The following is a 21,778-nucleotide window of genomic DNA, read 5'->3' as shown; positions in this document are numbered from 1 at the left end:
AAAAAGACAGGAGAAGAGACTGCTATGTAAATACAGAGAAGGTAGATATTATTTCAAAGAGAGAAAACTAATAAACAAACATAGCAGAAAAAGAGAGAAGCGAAAAAGAGAAGTGGAAAGTGAAAAAACTAGAAGGAAAAATAGAAAGTTGGGAGCAAAGACATTAGGAAGTGTTAGGGTTGTAAGAGGATTAAATAAATAAAGTTGGTTATAAATCAAAAGAGTTAAAGCTTAGATTATAGTGAAAAAGCTGACAGACTGATCAATGCTTGGGACAGTCTTTGATGGGAGACTTAAGTGATGATGAAACAATACTCCCAGAACATTACTTGACTGACGGAGACATCGAAACCCAGGGAATCAGGACACATTTTTGGCTGGAAAGGACCTATTTTGACAGGGTAGGAGCAGAACATTGGCAGGACGAACAAGAGATCAATCAGAAATTATGGCAGATTACTAAGGTAATCAATCTGAAGCAAAAGAAAGAACAATTCCCTCTAATTAATTGGGAGCTGCTGATAAGACGTCTGTGGCATCAGGGTTTAACCCCGTGGCTGGAGCTGCTTTGTGCTGATCCTAATAAAGAAATTAGCATACCATTAAATCATTTAATAACACTGCCAACCGATCCAGGTGAAGAACTGTTTCCTAGGTTGACTCTGACTGTGGTCCCAAGGAAGGTTCGGTGGGAAACAGGTAAATTTTCATATTTAGTTAAAGAAAAAGAAGACGGGCATAACAGTTGGAAATTTAATCCTTTTAAGGGTTTAAAATACAAAACAGGTGTTACAGCCGGCAAGTTATTGGTCTGGATCAGGACAGCCCCTGAGGGACTACCAGAACACCATAGAAACACCTCACATAGCGTTTGTCAGGGTTACATGGGTAACTCTCAAGGTCAAGGTCGGGAAAGTACCCCGCTAGACTTAGTACTAAGAAAATATCCAGGAAAACGCACTAAGGCCAACCAATGTATGAGAAAGTGGCACAAAAGGTCACATGGGGGCAGGCAATGGCCTTTGGAGGGATCATTTGATCCGGTGATGTGTGAAGCAGTTGCGGTAGAAATACAGAAAAAAGAAATTAAAGATCAGCAGAAGAACGTAAATAACAACAAAAAACGCACTGAAGAAAAATAAGTTTTGGCCTTGTTCAAGCAGGAAGCACAGAGGCTACAGCAGAAAAGAGAAAAAATGACAGAGGAAAGATCCAAAGACACTAAAGCCAGTGCACCGAGCTGGGAAGCAGAGCCACCCCCATATAAACGTCATGATATGGGAAGGACAGCTGGACAATTTGTATTAGGAACTCGTGAAGAGGACCAAGGCATGGATGTGGAGGGCAAATTCACACTGACACTAAAAGCTCGAGAGCCACAAGGAGACAGGTCCTCAGTCTGTCAAATGGATCATACAAGGTCTCCAAGTCCGAAAGTAAGTGGTCGCTCACCACGACCAGCAGGGGGGGCCACAAATAACAGTGACACGGAGGCAGACGAGGATAAAGAGAGAGACCTGAAGGCTCCGCCTGTACATCGAGGTCCACTGAAAACCGTCCCCTCCCACCATAAGTCAGCCGACTGGACCTTCACAGGCTATAGAGGCTCCGAAGAGTGGCACAAGAGCTTCTGTGACACACTGGATCTGGCCAGAAGAGATAATGAAGAACTAGCTGAGCAGCTTCGGCTAGCGAAGGAAAGAATACAAAGACAAAGGGACGCCGAGGAAAGAAGAATATTACAACAATCGACGCCCAATCAAGGGAATCACATTATAGAGCCACCCACCCGAAAAATTTCTGGTGAGATCGTCATTGAGAGTGCAAAAGAGGCCCGACTCAGGCAAAGACAACAATGTGTAGCCAAAGACATAGCGGCTTTAGAACAGGATATAACCAACAGGATAGACTGCCTGGAACCAGTCAGTCGCACTCAATCTGGAAGACAGTATGGAGCCCCCACAGAAGAAGAGGAGGACGAAGACCTCATATGCCCACTGGTGGTCAGGAATGGTCATCATGTGTATACCCCATGGAGCTGGACAGACATGGTGGGGCTGGCCAACAGGCTGCCAGACATCACCCAAGGAGCTGGGAGATGGATAACTGCCTTAGAAGAAGGCACTGCAGGGGTAACCTTGTCTTTAGGTGACATAAAAGCCTTGCTAATGCATGTCATGGGAAAACATGACACTGAAGAATTAGCAGGAAAGGTTGGACTAACACAAATGATGGGCACTAATCAACATGATGAAGTCCCCTTTAATCGCTATAGAAACTCCATGTGGGAAGGACTGAGAAGAAAGTACCCTGAGGTCTTGGATCCCTCTAAATTGGATGATGAGGAGTGGACACCTGAAGAGTGCCCAAAGAAGTTCCTGCACCGATTCCAGAAGAGATGGGCGGAGGAAACAGGAAATGCATGGAACCATTCTCCAGCAACTGAAATCCTGTTTAAAATAACTGTAAAAAAGGCTCTACCAGATGAGGTTCAGAAAGCCCTAGATGGAGTCGTGGGACTATCAAAAATGAATTGGGCTTTATACTCTGAGCATATTTGTCACCATCTTGAAATCTACAAGAAAGAAAAACAAAAAGAAGAAGATGCAGCAAAATCCCTGACGAAAAAATTGGTGCAGATGCAGTTGGGAGAGCTAACCAAAGTCAAGAAAGAAAAAACAAAGACCCAGGCACCAATGATGACCCCTGTTCCTTCTGAGCCGGCAAGCACAGGCCCTACCGCAAACACTGCTGCCACCATACAGGCACCTGTGGTAACAGCCACACAGAGCCCCCAAGGAGCAGCAGGAAGCACTCCTACAGGAGAAGTCTCAGCACCAGTGGAGCATCACTATCACTACCATAGCACTGGCACACCCGGGAATGGACCCACCTACAGTCATGGGTGGAGAGGAGAGTCACGGAACTTTCAAGGTCAAAGAGGAGGGTGGCGAAGAGGATCTCGCCAACCTTCATTTGGAAGCAGATTCCAAAACTCAGCTCCCAGGAACAGTCAAGCGGGACCGCCTATGGGACCAACACCCCCAATAGGGGATCAACCCTCTAATGAGTGTTGGAGCTGTGGACAACCTGGACATCGAATGAGAAATTGTCCGGCCCGACCTTGGGTTGGACCCTCTGCCTATTGGCAATAGGGGGGCCTAGAGAAGACAGAGGGGGAAACGGTGGCATTGGCTATTTCGATGATACCTAAGGAAGAGCCAACCGTCACTGTTAATATCCAAAACAGAGATTTCCCTTTCATGGTGGATACAGGGGCAACGTACTCTTGCATAGGGAAAATGGGCGCTCATCTCCCCCTCTCTGGGTCTGTAATTAAGACCATCGGCTTCTCTGGGAAAACTCAAATAATACCTTTTACACGCCCACTTCCTGTAACGATTGCAGGAAAAACAATTGAAGCACCCCTGTTATACTCACAAAATACACCTGTGAATTTGCTGGGAAGAGACATTTTATGTAAGCTACAAACCCAGATAGTGTGTACCCATCAAGGACTGCAAATACACTTTCCTGACGAAGCACTCATCAACATTATGGTGCTTATGGACATGGAAAACAAGGTCCGACCTGTGCAACCCATGGTATACTGGCTGAAGTTACAACCAGAAAATTCAAATCTCCAACTGGAATGGGAAAAATGGAAGCCCTGGGTAGAACAACACTATGCAGCAGTATATACACCTAGTTTACCTTTACATGTTACCCTGATGTTCCATGCCAAACAAGAACAGACTGACTATGCATGCTGCTGGGATGCATTGATGAATCAACGGCTGTTTCACATAACCACCACAGAAATTTATTTAGGCCCCCAAGGGGCCGCAGCTTCTGTCAAGCTAACTTCAGCTGAACAACAATGGTATCAAGTGCCGAATGCCACGCCTCATGTGACCCTTTTAGTCTCAGAAAAGTACGAATCCCATGACCTAGGTCCAATGGTAAAGACAGCCTCAGAAGTTGAAGAATGGCAAAACATGGAAAGTCCACAAGTACATCTGTCAAAAGACCAGCAGTTTATACGAATTAATTTAAAAGTAAATGATGAGGCTATAGCTCAAAAAGTGGACCTCAATCCTAGACCAGAGGGACAGATGGTGTTATCGGCCCAAAAATACTACCAGTGGTGTGGTCCAAAAGCAAAACGGATGTAGGACTAGTAAAAACAGCCTTACCAGTAAAAATAAAAGTAAAACTGGGAGCAAAACTGCCTCACCAAAGGCAGTATCCTTTAAAACCTCAGGCTATTGAAGGCATAAAACCAGTAATTAAGGGACTAATGGCAGCTGGAGTTTTAATAAAAACTGCAAGCCCATGCAATACTCCTATCTATCCTATCCCTAAAAACAATACCAAAGAGTATCGGCTGGTACATGATCTGCGTCCTATCAATGCAATAATAGAAATGGATGCACCTATAGTACCTGATCCGCATACTATACTATCAAGCATCCCTGCTGGAGCAAAATGGTACACAGTAATCGATCTGTGTTCAGCCTATTTCAGTGTGCCTGTGCACCCAGACTCACAACATTTGTTTGCATTCACATTTCTGGGACAACAGCTAACGTATACACGGCTACCTCAGGGACTGAACCTGTCCCCAGCCATCTTTAACAAAGTCCTGGCTGAAGATTTACAACACCTTGATATACCCAGTACATTGGTGCAATATATGGATGATCTCCTTATTGCATCAGAGACTCAAGAACAGTGTGAAAAAGATTCATTAATTGTATTGCATGCATTGGCAGATGGAGGTCATAAAGTAAGTAAGGACAAATTGCAGTTCTGCAAACAACAAGTAGAATACTTGGGAAGACAGTTGTGTGGGACCACGCGATGTATAGCCCCAAGCCAAGTGGAGGCTATAATCAAGGCTCCCAAACCCCAAACAGTGGGACAGATGCTTTCATTCCTTGGGATGGCAGGGTACAGTCGGCCGTGGATTTGTGATTATGCTATAAAAACTGCACCTTTGCGTGCCATGATTAGAGCAGTGGGGCAAACAAGCAATGCAGCTCTCCTCGTCTGGACAGATGAGGCAACGGGAGCTTTTGAGGCCCTAAAAACAGACATGCAATCTGCTCCCGCGTTAGGTAACCCAGATTATGGGAAACCTTTCCATTTGTATGTTACTGAAAAAGCTGGATATGCATGTGCTGTACTAATGCAGGAAACAAATGAAGGAAAACAACCATTGGCCTATTATAGTACAAAGCTTGACAACATTGAAACAGGATTGCCACCATGCTATCAGGGTCTAGCAGCAGCTGCCTTTGCATTTCAAAAAGCATCATCCATAATCATGGGACATGCAGTAACGTTGTACACGTCGCATCAGTTACATGCCCTGCTAACCAGTCAACGTTTTGTCTTAACACAAGCTAGACGCACTGGATATGAAGTTGTGTTGTCCGCCCCAGAAATAACAATACAACGTTGTCACACGGTGAATCCTGCCACCAAATTGACCACACCGTTAGATGGTACTCCACATAACTGTGTGGCAGAGACAGAGAACATTTGTATAATCACGCCATAGATGCAGATCTAACCCTGTTCGTGGACGGCTCATGCTTTCGGGATGCCGCGGGATTGCATGCAGGTATGGGGATTGTTAAACTAAACACGGATGGCGAGACCTTTGAATTACTGGAGTCCCAAGGAATTGATCAGCCTTGTTCAGCCCAACTGGCAGAAATCAAAGCCTTAACTATGGCTTGCCAGATAGCTAAAGATCAACGTGTTAATATCTACACAGACTCAGCCTACGCTTATGGCGTATGTCATGTACATGCAAACATTTGGAAACAAAGGGGATTCCTGAGAGCAGATGGCACCCCTGTCACTCATGGAGAAGCGATTTCCCAACTGTTACAAGCTCTCCAATTACCGTCTGAGGTAGCCATCATTAAATGTGCAGGTCATCAAAAGAATAATAACATCATAGCTCAAGGTAACAACTTAGCAGATGACGCAGCTCGCAAAGGAGCACAAGGAGAAAATATGTTTCCCCTGCTAACCATCCAAGATTGTGCCCCACTGGTTTCACTTGACGCACTGATAGTGGCTCAAAGTAGGGCCAGTGGAGAAGAAAAACGAATGTGGGTTAAACGAGGCGCTATTGAGACATGCAGTCAGGGGCCAGCGGACAAGCTGTGGCGCAGTAGTCATGGACATTTTGTGTTACCCACCAATTTATTACGACATGCAATCATTTGGGCCCACGGACCCGATCATTGTTCGCGAGTCCAAATTATGAACAAACTAAAAGCTGTCTGGTGGTCACCATATATGGCAGCTACAGTGGACCGTTTGTTGAATGAGTGTGAGGTATGTGCACAGTACAATGTCCGGAAATCATTCACAGCCCCTTTAGCCCACATTCCGGTCCCTGATGGGCCATTCAGACATCTTATGATGGATTTCATAGACATGGGAGCTGAAAACCGAGTTAAACGAATGAGATATGTTTTGGTAGTGATATGCAGGTTCAGCCGATGGATTGAGGCAGTAGCCTCTGCAAATCAAGACCATAAAACGGTAGCCAAATTCTTGTGCCGAGATGTCTTTCCAAGATTTGGCATTCCAGATACTATCTCATCTGACAACGGTAGGGCTTTTGTAGCCAAGGTTACACAAGAAACATTCAAACAATTGGGTATCAAACAGAAATTTGGGTGTGTTTATCACCCCCAATCAAATGGGGCGGTGGAACGGGCTAATGGCATTTTAAAGAACAAACTAGCAAAAATCATAGCAGACAGCAATGGCAAACTAACCTGGCTGGATGCGTTGCCGCTTGCTTTATTGTCAATGCGCTCACAAACTAACCGACTAACCCAGTTGACACCATTTGAAGCTCTTACAGGTCGGCCGATGCCTATTCCATACCTGAGAGGACCCTACGAAGGACCATCGCTGGAGCAGCTACAAGACGAATGGCATAATTATCTGAGACAGTTAACCCAAATACACAAAACTATCTTTTTGCAGGTCAAAGGTGCTACAGAAGACAGAGAAGCAGAGATTCCACTCGAAAATCAGAGCATCCAGCCTGGTGATCTGGTTTACATCAAAGTGTTCAAAAAGAAGTGGGACAGGCCCCGCCGAGAAGGTCCTTTTAAAGTTATTCTTGCCTCACGTACAGTAGTCAAAGTAGACGGTAAGGACACTTGGTTTCATTTAAACCACTGCTGTAGGGTTGGTGGCCCAGCGCCCCTGCAGCCTCGGCAAGCTTGTCTTGGCAGAGCCGCCGGGCCAAGGGGGGAAGCAAGAGAAGCCAGAGACCCTACAGCAGCACCGAGGGACGGCCACGCCTCCCTGCAGCCAGAAGAAGCACCGAGGGAAGGCCACGCCTCCCTGCAGCCAGGCAAACACCGGCCAAGGCGCTCACAGAGACTGATTGAACAAAGCCGACGCACAGCTTCAGAGAGTAGTGGATCCCTGCCAGATAGAGCAGCGACAGACTCAGATGCAGACTCAGAAACAACTGGAGACGCAGGCCAACAGACAGACAGAAATACAGACCGACAGATAGACAGGCCACAGGAGACATCAGACTCGGACAGCAACTTAGTAGATTTACCGACAGAAGAACCACAGGAAGTACAACCCAGACAAAGCACAGATACACCACACATCCCTAGTGACAGCTCATCTAGTGACGGCTCACTCAGTAGCACATCTAGTAGCACATCTCAACAGTCATCAGAGCAATGATTAAGGAATTATTCAAGGGATTGACAATACTACTGGTGGTCAGTATGGGAGAAAATAGACATCCAAAACATACAACGGACTGTGCCGTGGCCATGGCCGCAATAGCAGCTAAACAAGGCATTCTAAACACAGGAAAAACATATAATTTGGTATACATTAAATCAAAAGCCTACAAGAACATAGGAATACAGGGAAAGCTGGGGGATTACATATTAGGCGAAGCCATTAGCATCAAATGTGAAGAGGAGGGAACACTCAACATAGAGGTAATTTGTGATAAAAGAGGATGCAGGGAAACCAAGCAAGACGTAACTGTTACAGTACATGAAGCCACAAAATGGGTAAAAATCAAACCAAGGAAAAAGAGGACAATTAGAAGCCTAGAAACAAGCAGTCACTTAGGGAGATGGGATCCCAGTACAGACCTAGCCCGCACACAAGGGTTGAAGACCAATTTATTTTACCAATGGTTGAAATTTTCGGCGAAGCAGATCAGTGAAAAGCCTTGCATAGCCTGTCACCGGAAAGGTGTGATACCTCAGGCTAAACCCCTACCTGATATCAACAACTGTTATAGGAGCCCCCAACATAACTCAGACCAAGCAGAATGCTATACACAATGTGTTATGAAAATGGCAGTAGGTGATGAAAAATATGCTGCCGACAGTAAACTTTGTCCAGTGCCTCTAAGTACAGAAGGAACCGTTCCACCTATGATTAAAATAGAGAAAGGGATGATACACCCATTCTGTATAGCTAAAGGCTTAGTAGCACAATACATAAGCGATTGGCAGGTAGGGACGACCCAGCCAAAACACCACATACAGTGTATGCAAAAGCAGCAAGAATACAAACCGGCCAAAACAGCATGGAACATTACCGTCTGTCACACCCTGCCAGCAGCAGGCATACAGTGTGAACAAATAGTACCGGCCACAGGGGGGTCTGTAATTGGACTGAATCTCACCCATGCTTCATGGGTATCTACTCCAAATTTAGCTAAGGCAACGATACCCTCCAGGGGAGGCAGCCAAGGTCGGCCATATGCAGCAACTGCCCGAGTGCATCCTAGACCCAATTCACTGCTAGGACCTGTCCCCAGCTTTCCACCCCCAAGGCAGGAGAGATATTCTGATCAGCCCAGTGCCTCTGGAGGAGGATCAGCAGGGGTGGACCTTAGCCGAACTCACCCACCAGGACAGAGGGGAGCTTTGTACAGGCTGCTAAATGCCCAGAGTGTCCCAACCACTTGCCTGTGCGACATCAACAATACTCCCCCCACACACGAAATGCCTTCCCCCTTGTACTTCCTGTCCCCTGGACTGCACAACCTTAATCTGGTCATGGTCACCCCACTGGACATGGCAATCTTGGTTCGAGAGCTTCGTCTTCCACAAGAGTCTGTTCCAAAAACCTTGGAGCAGCTCCTGCCCCTCACAAATCACATTCCCCATGGGCTATTTGAGGAAATCATGCCACAACTGAGTCAGACAGCTGCATACCTGTTAAGGATACACCGTGACAATGCCAACATCTCTTGTGCTCAGGAGGGCCTCCATACTCAACTGTGTGGTCTTCAGTCTAGTATGGACATGCTAGCCAGCATGATGGAGCATATGGAAAGGGAACAGCTAGGGCTGGCCACCACCACCCTGAATGTGGGCAAGAATTCTCTGGGGGCCCTGTACAACCTGGCCAAGCAGCACAAGGAGCTGGAAAGATCCATCAGAGAACTGCACGACTGTCTGAAAGCCAGAATTCCTGATCCTTCCCCCACTACCCCTGACAGGCCAACCTCCCCATATTCCCCAACTTCTCCCAAAACTTCAGACGCTGAGTAAATGCTGAGGAGTGCGGACTGACGTAATGGCACTGAAAACGGACTATGATCTTGGTTCTTGAGTTTGAATTGCGGACTGGTTCCAGAAATCCGAGTGTAAATAAAAACAAAGAAGGATATATGTTAGTAACGAAGGTCGGGTAAATGTCTGTCCTTACCATCATCTGCGTAACACAGATAAAGCTAAATGCGTACACATAGATATCACATTGCAAAGTTATAAAAAGGGGACCCTTACACGGCGTGTTTGTAGATTTAGTAGTAAAGATGCACCATAGGGACCCCTTTTTCTTAAATTATAGCATGCCTCAAGAGACATGCATTGCCTAAATTTGGCGTCTGGCCAAAAAGGGCATTAGAAAACAAGCTGAAAAAGAAGAAAAACAAGGTGGAGAATGTTGAGAAATGGCCTATAATGAAAACCATTATATGACTGACTAAGGCAAATGACTTAAGGACGGACATGAAGGGAAACCATTTATGGTGTTTATCATTTAACTAGACATAGCTGCGCTAACCTTAGAATAGTTTCTTGATTGGTTGACTAAATAGTGGTAACGTAGGGGTTATTTGATGCATTTAAATAATAAATGTGTGACGCTTTAACAAAATAATATGTAGAACCAAGTATAATGGGTTGGAGCCTCTGGTTGAGTGAGACAATAGATGCCAGAAGAGGATTGGTTGCACTGATGTCAATGTAAAGCCTTTACTTTGCCATGATTAAGAGGTTGCTGTAACTTGTTTTATGTGGCCATTCTAAGTGCCTTGAATTACACCAAAACTCAATGTTTGAATGTCACCTTGCGTTGATATAATCCAGCTAATTGATCACCTTGTGCCTTAGTAGGTAGGTTCACCTGCACTTAAACTTAAATATATTTACCGTGTGAAGTATCACTTATATTTATATCCGCACCAGAGTTATCAGTAATTCGAGTGATGTGTTTTTCTTTTTTATTGCAATGCACAAATGAGGATGTCTTGTCAGTAAACAACCCAAGAGTATAGTTGATGTAATGGGACTCTTTCGAGTCCCAGAGGAGGGACTGTAGAAGGATTTTTAGGTCCTTATTTGAACTATGATGAACTATCAAGTGTCCTGATCCGAACTGTATGTCCTCTGGTTGAACTAGCAGGTGTTCAACCCAAAAAAAGGGCTCTATTAGTCATTCAGTCTGTCAGGGGCTTTCCAAGGCCTCTTAGGTGCTTTCCCGCAGGCCACGTGCGAGGGGCCTCGGGCCAGCTGCACCTGTGGCTGAGGCCACGTGCGGGGGGCCTCAGGCCAGCTGCACCTGTGGCTGAAGGTCTTTTAAAAAAATCAGTTGTAAATCCTTCACGTTTTAATGGGAGCGTTTGTCACATTGAAATAATGGCCTAACACCTGCTTAGGGTTCACTAGAGGACGCTTCCAATAGAAAACCATGTCTTGGGAATGAAATACACTCAACAAAAATATAAACGCAACACTTTTGGTTTTGCTCCCATTTTGTATGAGATGAACTCAAAGATCTAAAACTTTTTCCACATACACAATATCACCATTTCCCTCAAATATTGTTCACAAACCAGTCTAAATCTGTGATAGTGAGCACTTCTCCTTTGCTGAGATAATCCATCCAACCTCACAGGTGTGCCATATCAAGATGCTGATTAGACACCATGATTAGTGTACAGGTGTGCCTTAGACTGTCCACAATAAAAGGCCACTCTGAAAGGTGCAGTTAGTGTTTTATTGGGGGGGATACCAGTCAGTATCTGGTGTGACCACCATTTGCCTCATGCAGTGCAACACATCTCCTTCGCATAGAGTTGATCAGGTTGTCAATTGTGGCCTGTGGAATGTTGGTCCACTCCTCTTCAATGGCTGTGCGAAGTTGCTGGATATTGGCAGGAACTGGTACACGCTGTCGTATACGCTGGTCCAGAGCATCCCAAACATGCTCAATGGGTGACATGTCCGGTGAGTATGCCGGCCATGCAAGAACTGGGACATTTTCAGCTTCCAAGAATTGTGTACAGATCCTTGCAACATGGGGCCGTGCATTATCCTGCTGCAACATGAGGTGATGTTCTTGGATTGGCACAACAATGGGCCTCAGGATCTCGTCACGGTATCTCTGTGCATTCAAAATGCCATCAATAAAATGCACCTGTGTTCTTCGTCCATAACAGACGCCTGCCCTTACCATAACCCCACCGCCACCATGGGCCACTCGATCCACAACACTGACATCAGAAAACCGCTCACCCACACGACGCCACACACGCTGTATGCCATCTGCCCTGGACAGTGTGAACCGGGATTCATCCGTGAAGAGAACACCTCTCCAACGTGCCAAACGCCAGTGAATGTGAGCATTTGCCCACTCAAGTTGGTTACGACGACGAACTGGAGTCAGGTAGAGACCCCGATGAGGACGACGAGCATGCAGATGAGCTTCCCTGAGACGGTTTCTGACAGTTTGTGCAGAAATTCTTTGGTTATGGAAACCGATTGTTTTCAGCAGCTGTCCGAGTGGCTGGTCTCAGACGATCTTGGAGGTGAACATGCTGGATGTGGAGGTCCTGGGCTGGTGTGGTTACACGTGGTCTGCGGTTGTGAGGCTGGTTGGATGTACTGCCAAATTCTCTGAAACGCCTTTGGAGACGGCTTATGGTAGAGAAATGAACATTCAGTACACGAGCAACAGCTCTGGTTGACATTCCTGCTGTCAGCATGCCAATTGCACGCTCCCTCAAATCTTGCGACATCTGTGGCATTGTGCTGTGTGATAAAACTGCACCTTTCAGAGTGGCCTTTTATTGTGGGCAGTCTAAGGCACACCTGTGCACTAATCATGGTGTCTAATCAGCATCTTGATATGGCACACCTGTGAGGTAGGATGGATTATCTCAGCAAAGGTGAAGTGCTCACTATCACAGATTTAGACTGGTTTGTGAACAATATTTGAGGGAAATGGTGATATTGTGTATGTGGAAAAAGTTTTAGATCTTTGAGTTCATCTCATACAAAATGGGAGCAAAACCAAAAGTGTTGCATTTATATTTTTGTTGAGTGTAAATAAAAAAGTCGAAGGAGGAGCGATGCCCGCGGGTCTCCAATAAATAGATGAGCGCGGTTGTCACATATTCAGTCTCTCTAGAGGACTCAGTTTGTCTAAGCTCTGTGTCGAAGGCTTAAATAAACTTTAAAACTCTGTGCATTTTATCTTGCTTAAGGCTGAATTATTCTAAAGTGTTGTGTCCTTCTCTAGCATATCACTTGCAATTAGTTTGTGTTATCTAAAAGACGACATCCCGAGAAGACTAAAGACGAACCACGACAGAATGATGACAAAAACACAAACTAATGAACATAAATTGAAACAAAAACAATGCAGCTGCACTATGTCCTAGTAGCACAAGTCAGGAAGATGCCCAAAGACACTGACCAACTGGTCAGTGACAACAGGGAAGGGAGAGGAAAACAGAAAAATAATAAATAATATGATATTTTTAATATTTATTTTATTAATTTTATGTTTTATACAGGTAAGGTACAGTACATTTTCAATTTGGAGATTTTGCTCACGTTGTCTATAACTTTTTTTTTTTAGAGTGAGAGAAATGCTGAATAAATGCATTGTGTAACTAAAAAAAAAATAATCGTTTGAATAATCGTGATTTCAGTATTTACCTAAATAATCGTGATACTGATGTTTTCCATAATCAAGCAGCCCTATGCAGGACTACTTTGTGTCCCTAAGGTGAATAAGTAGTCTGCGGGTCACAGAGCTTTCTCTTATCATGCCCCTGTTCTGTGGAATGATCTCCCTGCGTCAATAAAACAGTCAGATTCCGTGGAGACTTTCAAGTCCAGACTTAAGACGCACTTATTTTCCCTTTCATATGGCTAGCATACTGGCACAGTTTTGTTTTACGCTTTTTACTCTTAATTCATTTATTAGTAATTGGAGCGAGCCGCGGCCTCAACTCTACCTAAATTCTGGGTCTTTTAGTGAAGTTTAGGGCTAGTGGCTGGCGATCACCTTAGTATTTCTCTGTTTTCTTGTTTAATGCTGGCAAATTATACAGTATTTTTTTGTCTGATGCCTGATTGTTTTTTTTTTCTCTCTGTTTAAGGTGCAGCTCCATCCAGAGATGGGAGTTGCATTCGTGTTGGCGATCCTCCTGTCCTGTGCGCCAATAGCATTTCTTGTATATTCGTCCATGAATTGTTCTGTAATTTATGTTTGTAGTATGGCCCAAGCAGAGGGTCACCCCTTTGAGTCTGGTCTGCTTGAGGTTTCTTCCTCAGAGGGAGTTTTTCCTTACCACTGTTGCTCTGCGAGTTGGTAAGGTTAGACCTTACCTGTGTGAAGCACTTTCAGGCAACTCTGTTGTGATTTGGCGCTATATAAATGAAAATAAATTGAAATTGAATTGAAACATACGTGATGCCACTAAATCCAAAAATATGTTAACTGGAGCTGATATTAATCGTTGTGACATCACCAGTAAAAACTTAAGATTTTTTTTTAAGACAGTATGACATCTATTCCTGTCAAAATGGCACTTAAAGCAAATTAAGAACAAGACAACTATTACAGCATTGTTTTTTTACTCTGGCTAAACCAGACTAGAAGTTAATGCCAGCTGGGGAATTTGCAATACACTGTAAACATTTTAATCTCTGTGGAACAACAAAAGGCTGGAACAGACCACACAAGCAAACACAGGGGAGCCTGAGTGGACATACTAAACATCTCAAAGCCTGCCACCAAACAACTTCTAATTTTTCCCCAATACTAAGTACAAGAGGAATTGGCCTGCTCATACTTAGGCATTGTGCCATCTCAAATGCCAGAAGCACATATTGTTCACTCTACAATATATTGTGGTTGCTGATTTATGAGTTTTTTCAAGCTGCAGCGATTATGTGTGGTATAGGGAGGACCCCTAGACACAACAACCTAGACTAGAGGGTGCGGAGCAGCCTTCTCTTTAAGTGTAAAGTTACCTGCAAATATGTAGACCCGGGTTGGAATCCCGGTCATGTCTGTCTCACTTAAACTCAAACTCATAATTACAAAACATGGCGGGCACCAGTCCCATGAGGATGTCTATAGTCCAGATGCAGACGATCAGCAATGTGACGCACTGGTTAGGATGGAAGTGTTTCAGTCCACCCGGCAGTAAATGGGTTCCAGCCTCAGCTGCAGATGTAACCTGCTTTAGACTGGCGTTCCATCCAGGGGGATGTTGTAGATGCTCCTCTGCTTCTTTCTAAAAAATCCAAAAGATAAGCACTGGATCCTGTGGGCCTTGGGGCCTGTATAGGAATTCTTACATTTCTGAGAAGCTTGAAGAGAAGGATAATCCTGTTAATTCGCTGTGATTTATCATGCAGTTATTCTCCCTTCTAAGCCCTCCTCATCCTCAATCACCTCTGGGGTTATGCAGTTGCAGATTTCATCATCCATCGCCGATGGCTATCACCACGAAGTGAAGCCACCACCATGATGACATAGTAGTGGTACCAAGTCTGTTTCACACATCTTTGTACCTGGACCAGTTGCAATCAGTTCATTACACATATTGGATTAATCTAATACTATGTTTGTCAAATTAACCACAAAGTTACATGAAGAACAAATTCTTGAACGCAAAATGATGGATGGGGATACAACCCTATCTGCAAGAAGATATCGAATGCCCATAGCTGTATTTTGAGATTGCATGCATTCTTTATATGAAATAATTTTATGTTTTTTCAGAGCATGAGACAAATTAATTAGCAGTGGGTGAAGCCATTCTGTTTTAAATCCCTTGTGGAATTTGATATTTTCAAATGGATTTGTTGATGTATGTAGTCATGATTCAATCCAACACTTCTGCCTTAAATCTATACCAGACATGTCATCCCACCTTTATCACTTCTTACATCACTCTGCTTGTTCATCTGCTTTCAAACGACTTCAGTTCCATGCCAAATGTTCTTTCTCCTCTCAAAGCCTTTTAGAAGTTGTTTACGAAAAGCAGGCAGGGTGCTGGATGACTTCCAAACTCAGTTCCAGCGTTAGCCTGAGCAACACAAATGAAAATGAATGAAGTAGCAGACAAGCTGATTCCTTGTGGTAGGGCTATCACTTGCAGTGGGAGGACGGACACACACACACACACACACACACACACACACACACACACACACACACACACACACACACACACACACACACACACACACACACACACACACACACACACACACACACACACACACACTTTCTATATAGCTATAATTAAAGGCAAATGCTGTATTCAGGCGGCTGTTTCGACATCTGCCTGAAATTTGAGCACAACATGAAAATGCAGCAGCAGTTGTGAGGTTGAATTACAATACTTAATTATCAAAATATATATTTATATATATATTTTTTTATTTTTATTCTGTGAAAATGACAAAAAGCTATCTCGTGTATCCTTTTTGTTTTTTTTTTGGTTTTTGGCATAATTTTCCCAATCAATTCATCAGATTCACAGGATTGTAGAAGCAGGCTAACTCTGGGTTTGGAGTAAATAATTTCTAACACAGAGTTGAAAGTGAATATTGGTCATTTCTTTTTGGCTGTCGTTATTTTCCCAGTGGCTTTAGCATTCATGAGAGGTTGAATCCTGCAGCACAACTCCAGTTGTGTGGAGTGTGTTTTGCTCTTCACCACTATCCACCTCTATGCCCTTCCTCTCACTTCTCCCCTTTTTGCCCTCTTCTCAGTTCCCCAGAGAGCAGAATCGCTTGTTCAGCACAGGTAGGCCAAGTCGTGACGAGGTTACATGATTGACAAAGGCAGAAGAGAGACACGTGTAGGAGGGGGACTGGAGAAGACCACTGAAAAGGAAGAAAACGGGGGGGGAAGCAGGAGAGAAGAAAGGCTGAGGACTTCAAAGGATGCTGTGACCTTGCTAAGCACTGCTCTGGAGGAAGAGGATCAATGCATAATGGAGTCAGGATGTAAGTAAATCCATCTACGACTTTAAAACAACGATGTTCCAGGTTCACTGCATGCAACGCTGTGCATCAACATCGTAATGAACGTGCTTCTAATCTGTATATCACGTTTGACAGGCTTCACCCACATTACATTAAATTTTAATTAAAATGCTCACATGCTCAGTTAATATGATAAATGTAGTGGTCTGTCTGTCCACCTATCCTGTAATGATCAATGATGACTACAATACTGGTGGTGTTAATTCGGCTGCTCCTGGTATTGCTCAGGGTCACCACAGCGGATACAGCCAGATCCGCACTGGTAATTGGCACAAGTTTTACGCCGGATTCCCTTCCTGACAACTCCAGTTTTACCTGGAGAAACACACACAGCTGCTGGTGTTCCAAAGAGGTCTCCCATCCAAGTACTAACCAGATCCTGCTCTGCTTAGCTTCTGAGATCTGACAGGAACAGGCTGACACAGAGAAGACCAGATGCAATGATGACTACAATATTGCTTGCTGTTAAATGTCCACAGATACTGTCCTATGACACCTTCAGACTGTAATATCACACTAAATGTGCAACATATTATTTGACCAATAGGTGTCAGTAATTTATAATGAGTTGTTAAATGAGCCTTCAAGTAGTTAAGCTTTTAGTGAAGCAATTGGTTGGGAGGATTGGACAACAAGGCTTCATTCATTCATCACTACTATGTCTTCTCTCTTGTGTATTATTTGTAAATATAATATTCCATTTTTCCCTCATGTGCTATGAGTGCATACACCATAAGCAGTTTCATAATTACACTGCTGTATACATTTCTCCTTGTTCACTAGATTAATGTCTTGAAGATTCTTGAAGAAAGATAAATATGAAGATGCCATGAGCAAAGATGTAAACACAAGACGTACAACTGTGTCATCTGGATATTCAAATATCACGTTGATGATGCAAGAAAATAAAGAGTTTCACCACTTTAAACAACAAATTTACACTTGTGATTCACTTCTGGCATGTTTTTCTGAAAGCTCCATATTGCAAAAACACATGGCGTCAACCTCGGCATTTAGGAACAAGGAAAACAACTGCACTGATGCTGAAAACCTGTGTAGATTTACATTATTCCACACAGAAATCTGATCAGGAAATGATGAGGAAACTGATGATGGCATATATCAGTAGAGGCTTGCTTGCCTCTACTGCTGGTTGGCTCTCACTGCGGTATTGTATCACTTCCTGTTCCGGAGCACAGCGGTGTTTTGCTGTATCTGTTAGCTGTTTAATCTGCGCAGTTAGATTGATCTAGTTACCTAGATAACGATTTGTTTCACAGTGTAATCTTCACGTGCCTTAACTAAAGCACTCCCTCTGCTGAATCACCTCAAAATTATTTACACATTATTCACTTTTTGTGTTTTTAGGAATCCGCTAGCTTAGCGCAGCTACTAGCTCTTAGCCAGTTTAGCATGGCGGCTTCATCTGTCTCTCCCGCACTTTTCTGCTCTGGGTGTGAAATGTTTAGTTATTCCTCGGCCTCCTTTAGCAGTAATGGTACTTGTAATAAGTGTAGCTTATTCGTAGCTTTGGAGGCCAGGCTGGGCGAATTGGAGACTCGGCTCCGCACAGTGGAAAATTCTACAGCTAGCCAGGCCCCTGTAGTTGGTGCGGACCAAGGTAGCTTAGCCGCCGTTAGTTTCCCTCTGGCAGATCCCGAGCAGCCGGGAAAGCAGGCCGACTGGGTGACTGTGAGGAGGAAGCGTAGCCCTAAACAGAAGCCCCGTGTACACCACCAACCCGTTCACATTTCTAACCGTTTTTCCCCACTCGGCGACACACCCGCCGAGGATCAAACTCTGGTTATTGGCGACTCTGTTTTGAGAAATGTGAAGTTAGCGACACCAGCAACCAATCAATCAATCAATTCAATCAATTTTTTTTATATAGCGCCAAATCACAACAAACAGTTGCCCCAAGGCGCTTTATATTGTAAGGCAAGGCCATACAATAATTATGTAAAACCCCAACGGTCAAAACGACCCCCTGTGAGCAAGCACTTGGCTACAGTGGGAAGGAAAAACTCAATTTTAACAGGAAGAAACCTCCAGCAGAACCAGGCTCAGGGAGGGGCAGTCTTCTGCTGGGACTGGTTGGGGCTGAGGGAGAGAACCAGGAAAAAGACATGCTGTGGAGGGGAGCAGAGATCGATCACTAATGATTAAATGCAGAGTGGTGCATACAGAGCAAAAAGAGAAAGAAACAGTGCATCATGCCATAGTCAAATGTCTTCCGGGGGCCAGAGCAGGCGACACTGAAGGAAATTTGAAACTGCTGGCTAAGGCTAAGCGTAAATTTGGTAAGATTGTAATTCACGTCGGCAGTAATGACACCCGGTTACGCCAATCGGAGGTCACTAAAATTAACATTGAATCGGTGTGTAACTTTGCAAAAACAATGTCGGACTCTGTAGTTTTCTCTGGGCCCCTCCCCAATCGGACCGGGAGTGACATGTTTAGCCGCATGTTCTCCTTGAATTGCTGGCTGTCTGAGTGGTGTCCAAAAAATGAGGTGGGCTTCATAGATAATTGGCAAAGCTTCTGGGGAAAACCTGGTCTTGTTAGGAGAGACGGCATCCATCCCACTTTGGATGGAGCAGCTCTCATTTCTAGAAATCTGGCCAATTTTCTTAAATCCTCCAAACCGTGACTATCCAGGGTTGGGACCAGGAAGCAGAGTTGTAGTCTTACACACCTCTCTGCAGCTTCTCTCCCCTGCCATCCCCTCATTACCCCATCCCCGTAGAGACGGTGCCTGCTCCCAGACCACCAATAACCAGCAAAAATCTATTTAAGCATAAAAATTCAAAAAGAAAAAATAATATAGCACCTTCAACTGCACCACAGACTAAAACAGTTAAATGTGGTCTATTAAATATTAGGTCTCTCTCTTCTAAGTCCCTGCTAGTAAATGATATAATAATTGATCAACATATTGATTTATTCTGCCTTACAGAAACCTGGTTACAGCAGGATGAATATGTTAGTTTAAATGAGTCAACACCCCAGAGTCACACTAACTGCCAGAATGCTCGTAGCACGGGCCGAGGTGGAGGATTAGCAGCAATCTTCCATTCCAGCTTATTTATTAATCAAAAACCCAGACAGAGCTTTAATTCATTTGAAAGCTTGACTCTTAGTCTTGTCCATCCAAATTGGAAGTCCCAAAAAACAGTTTTATTTGTTATTATCTATCGTCCACCTGGTCGCTACTGTGAGTTTCTCTTTGAATTTTCAGACCTTTTGTCTGACTTAGTGCTTAGCTCAGATAAGATAATTATAGTGGGCGATTTTAACATCCACACAGATGCTGAGAATGACAGCCTCAACACTGCATTTAATCTATTATTAGACTCAATTGGCTTTGCTCAAAATGTAAATGAGTCCACCCACCACTTTAATCATATCTTAGATCTTGTTCTGACTTATGGTATGGAAATTGAAGACTTAATAGTATTCCCTGAAAACTCCCTTCTGTCTGATCATTTCTTAACATTTACATTTACTCTGATGGACTACCCAGCAGTGGGGAATAAGTTTCATTACACTAGAAGTCTTTCAGAAAGCGCTGTAACTAGGTTTAAGGATATGATTCCTTCTTTATGTTCTCTAATGCCATATACCAACACAGTGCAGAGTAGCTACCTAAACTCTGTAAGTGAGATAGAGTATCTCGTCAATAGTTTTACATCCTCATTGACGACAACTTTGGATGCTGTAGCTCCTCTGAAAAAGAGAGCTTTAAATCAGAAGTGCCTGACTCCGTGGTATAACTCACAAACTCGCAGCTTAAAGCAGATAACCCGTAAGTTGGAGAGGAAATGGCGTCTCACTAATTTAGAAGATCTTCACTTAGCCTGGAAAAAGAGTCTGTTGCTCTATAAAAAAAAGCCCTCCGTAAAGCTAGGACATCTTACTACTCATCACTAATTGAAGAAAATAAGAACAACCCCAGGTTTCTTTTCAGCACTGTAGCCAGGCTGACAAAGAGTCAGAGCTCTATTGAGCCGAGTATTCCTTTAACTTTAACTAGTAATGACTTCATGACTTTCTTTGCTAATAAATTTTAACTATTAGAGAAAAAATTACTCATAACCATCCCAAAGACGTATCATTATCTTTGGCTGCTTTCAGTGATGCCGGTATTTGGTTAGACTCTTTCTCTCCGATTGTTCTGTTTGAGTTATTTTCATTAGTTACTTCATCCAAACCATCAACATGTCTATTAGACCCCATTCCTACCAGGCTGCTCAAGGAAGCCCTACCATTATTTAATGCTTCGATCTTAAATATGATCAATCTATCTTTATTAGTTGGCTATGTACCACAGGCTTTTAAGGTGGCAGTAATTAAACAATTACTTAAAAAGCCATCACTTGACCCAGCTATCTTAGCTAATTATAGGCCAATCTCCAACCTTCCTTTTCTCTCAAAAATTCTTGAAAGGGTAGTTGTAAAACAGCTAACTGATCATCTGCAGAGGAATGGTCTATTTGAAGAGTTTCAGTCAGGTTTTAGAATTCATCATAGTACAGAAACAGCATTAGTGAAGGTTACAAATGATCTTCTTATGGCCTCAGACAGTGGACTCATCTCTGTGCTTGTTCTGTTAGACCTCAGTGCTGCTTTTGATACTGTTGACCATAAAATTTTATTACAGAGATTAGAGCATGCCATAGGTATTAAAGGCACTTCACTGCGGTGGTTTGAATCATATTTATCTAATAGATTACAATTTGTTCATGTAAATGGGGAATCTTCTTCACAGACTAAGGTTAATTATGGAGTTCCACAAGGTTCTGTGCTAGGACCAATTTTATTCACTTTATACATGCTTCCCTTAGGCAGTATTATTAGATGGCATTGCTTAAATTTTCATTGTTACGCAGATGATACCCAGCTTTATCTATCCATGAAGCCAGAGGACACACACCAATTAGCTAAACTGCAGGATTGTCTTACAGACATAAAGACATGGATGACCTCTAATTTCCTGCTTTTAAACTCAGATAAAACTGAAGTTATTGTACTTGGCCCCACAAATCTTAGAGACATGGTGTCTAACCAGATCCTTACTCTGGATGGCATTACCCTGACCTCTAGTAATACTGTGAGAAATCTAGGAGTCATTTTTGATCAGGATATGTCATTCAATGCAC

General features: G+C 43.6%; 1 protein-coding gene across 1 annotated transcript in view; it reads right to left on the bottom strand.

The window, feature by feature from the left end:
* ldlrad3 (low density lipoprotein receptor class A domain containing 3) overlaps nt 1-21,778 on the bottom strand; it is a 361,175-nt gene that overhangs the window by 153,548 nt on the left and 185,849 nt on the right. The window lies entirely within an intron of this gene.

This window comes from Thalassophryne amazonica, chromosome 8 (assembly GCF_902500255.1).
Source record: "Thalassophryne amazonica chromosome 8, fThaAma1.1, whole genome shotgun sequence".
Classification (NCBI taxonomy): domain Eukaryota; kingdom Metazoa; phylum Chordata; class Actinopteri; order Batrachoidiformes; family Batrachoididae; genus Thalassophryne; species Thalassophryne amazonica.
This window is presented reverse-complemented; position numbering and strand designations above follow the sequence as displayed.